At 40.4% G+C, this 3,555-nt stretch overlaps 1 non-coding gene across 1 annotated transcript; it reads right to left on the bottom strand.

Moving 5' to 3' along the window:
• Positions 1-3,004: 3,004 nt before the first annotated feature.
• Positions 3,005-3,077, bottom strand: trnar-ccg (transfer RNA arginine (anticodon CCG)). Its single transcript has one exon. It is a non-coding gene; the product is annotated as a tRNA-Arg (tRNA).
• Between the last annotated feature and the right edge of the window lie 478 nt (positions 3,078-3,555).

Raw genomic sequence — 3,555 nt, 5'->3', positions numbered from 1 at the left:
ACTTTGATTGTGGATGATCAGTCATGATCATAATGAATGGCGGTGCTGGCTCAAATGGCCTACTCCTGCATTGTCTATTGTCTATTCTGAACTCGTTTGACAATGGTAGACATGAAGAAGTTATTTGCCCTGCCTGGGAGTTCAAGAGCATGAGTACTTCCTATGTGTGTAAAACATCCCTTGGAGACAACCATTTAGCTTATAGACTTTCATTGTTCAACGTTCTGTTATTGTTGACAATGTAATTATCAATTGATGATATTGAAGCTTGACTTTCTAACATTTTGAGTTAAAGACAGAACTTGGGTATTGCTGAGAAAGGAGATGTGCTGTTGAAGTTTTTGACCTTACAGCCAACAAGACAGGTTCAAAAATATAAAATTCCAATGGGAGAAACAATTTATATTGCATGAGAAAAGAGTGATGATTTGTTGGCAAGATTGGTTTTGCAAATGTGGCTTGTTATATTCTAGCTATCTGACCATTAAAAACAGATGTGTCTAAGACCAGAGGGCGTAAGTTTAAGGTAAGGAGTAAGTGGTTTTGAGGAGATCTGAGAAACAACTTTTCATCCAGAAGGTGGTAGTGATATGGAACATGCTGCCTGTTAGGATGGTGGAGGCAGGTACTTTCACATTTGAGAAGCATCTGGATGAGCACTTAAAATGCCAGGACACAATAGGCTATGGACTAAGTACAGGTAAATGGAATTAGTGCAGTTTGATATTGTTATTCAGCATTCACATGGTGGGCCAAAGGGCCTGGCTTGATGCTGTATGACTCTAAAAACAGATAAAATGGCCAGTTGATTGATGCAATTGCTAGTCTTTGCTACACATGGCCTAGGTAGCTGATACCGCAGCACCACTCAGAATTCTTGCTTTTGTCCTGATTATGCAAAATGAAAAGCTTCGATGATGTGTCCTTTTTATCAGCAATAAACAGAATACAGGACCAGAGGGCCATTGCAATCCATCGATCTGGTCTCAGAAGCCACTAAATTTCAAGTTATACAAAATCACTATCATATTTTATCAGAGAAACGCACACAAACTTTGGAATGTATTGATCTAATCATGCTTAATGAGTGCATCGATAATCCATGGATATCGGAAATCTCTTTCTGGTGCATCTTTTGATCAGCTTTCCCATGCCGGTGTAATCTTTTTCTCAATTGTATTGAACCCTGGTCAATTTACTGATGCCCAATAACATTATTGTTAATACCTATTAACCAAAACAACTGGAGTTAGATAATTCCTGTCTCTGTCCCTTGTCTGAGATAAAAAAACATGCAAGCAAGCGCAAAAATTTGCATGTTTCCAAAACAATTTATACTGCATCCAAGAGGAGATTATTTAATTTTCATAATGTTTTGGTAAATTAAATTGGTTATTACACGTTATGTCTGTGTAGTTCTTCAAATCACAAATCACATTTTTAATTATACTCCTTGTCATGAAATTGTATTCAAATTTAAAACAGTAACAAAAGTATTACTGTCAATTATTATTGTAATTATATCATTGCTGCTTTGCAATTACATTGTTACTCACAGCATGTGAAGTATTTTCCCAGTCAATTTGTTTCAGGGAGAATATTTGTTTTTAAAGAGTTTTAAGGAGAATATAAGTATGAATACCCATTCAAAATATCATTTATAGATACAAGTGTGATTGTGCCACACCACTTTGCAGTCTTACATTGATTCCCTGGGAGTTGGTGATCCCAGGCCCACTATTTATAGAACATTACATTACAGCGCAGTACAGGCCCTTTGGCCCTCGATGTTGCGCCGACCAGTCATACCAATCTGAAGCCCATCTAACCTACACTATTCCATGTACGTCCATATGCTTGTCCAATGACAACTTAAATGCACTTAAAGTTGGCAAGTAAGTCGTTAATTAATTACATCAATAAAAAGAATCCTCAAATTTAGTGATGATCCACAGTTGGCCTTTGGAAATTGCTGTAAGCCCTCAAGAGTCAATACTTAATCTCCTCCTGTTTCTCATTTAGAGTAACATCATTTGAAAACACAGTGTTTCTCTGCACTGAAGACAACCCAAACCTACCTCATCACCACCACTGTTCTACTGTACTTACTGTGTCAGATAGTTTGGATGAGAAGAAATTTCCTGAAATTAAATATTGGCAAGACTTAGACTACTATTTTCCATCCCCATTACAAATTCAATTCCCGTGTCATTAATTCTAACACCTGAGCTGCTCTGCTCACTAACACTGATGTTGCATTTGACCCTGGGATCAACTCCTGACATAATTCTTTGCACCTTCACTACATCTGCCTCTTTCTGTCTCCATAAGAATGCTTTGCCTTCGCTTCTGTCTCAATTCATCCAGTGCTAAAATTCTTATTCATGCCTTTTTGTTGCCCCTCAACATGACCACATATTTTGGTATCCCGCATGACATCATTGATAACTTTCCTGCTTGCGTCTGAACTCACATGAAGTCTCATCAGTCCCTCACCCCATGCCCTATTGACCTGAATTTTAGATTACTTTACATTAGATTACTTTACAGTGTGGAAACAGGCCCTTCGGCCCAACAAGTCCACACTGACCCGCCGAAGCGTAACCCACCCATACCCCTACATTTACCCCTTACCTAACACTACGGGCAATTTAGTATGGCCAATTCACCTGGCCCTGCACATCTTTGGACTGTGGGAGGAAACCGGAGCACCCGGAGGAAACCCACGCAGCCACGGGGAGAATGTGCAAACTCCACACAGTCAGTCGCCTAAGTCGGGAATTGAACCCGGGTCTCTGGCGCTGTGAGGCAGCAGTGCTAACCACTGTGCCACCGTGCCGCCCACAAATCAGAATTCAAATTCCACCATGTGCCCTCTCACAATTGGCACCCAGGTCCAATTTGTAGAATCACCAGTTAAACAGTCCACAGATCATGCTAGGGCTGCCCCATAAAGCAGGAGACAGCCATGAACCAGAGCCCAAATCAGAACAGTAACCAACAGCACCCCAGGTGGGACTTGAACCCACAATCCCTGGCTCCGGAGGCCAATGCTTTATCCATTAGGCCACTGGGGCTGTGGGTTGTGTTTAATGTCAAACAATATACTGGTAGGAAAATTGTCTTCTTGTAATCAAATCCCTCCAGAATCTTGCGTCTCCCTACTTTCAAAGTCTCCTCGCAACCTATAACCTTGACACATCTGCAACATCAACTTTTTGTCTCTTGAATGTCCCCAGATTTACTGGCTTCATTTTTGGTAGATGCACTTTCAGTTACTGAGCCTCATGCTCTGGAATATCCTTCCCTAATCCTTTCTGCCTTTGCATCCCACATTCTTCCTTGATCACACTTTTTAAAAGCTACTCTTAATCCCTGCTCTGACCCAGATGTTCTGGGTCGAGAATCCTTTATCTGAACACCTTGGGACCAATTGTTTTTCAGATGTAGGGGATCTTTGGTTTGTGAATGCATTTACCTTACCTTCTAACATCTTTAACTATCATCAAATAACTTAGAGAAATTCAAGTACAGTATATCGACAGGTTCTCACTT

This window comes from Chiloscyllium plagiosum, unplaced genomic scaffold, assembly GCF_037043375.1.
Source record: "Chiloscyllium plagiosum isolate Xiang-an unplaced genomic scaffold, Cpla_swu_hap1 HiC_scaffold_18, whole genome shotgun sequence".
Taxonomy (NCBI): Eukaryota; Metazoa; Chordata; class Chondrichthyes; order Orectolobiformes; family Hemiscylliidae; genus Chiloscyllium; species Chiloscyllium plagiosum.
This window is presented reverse-complemented; position numbering and strand designations above follow the sequence as displayed.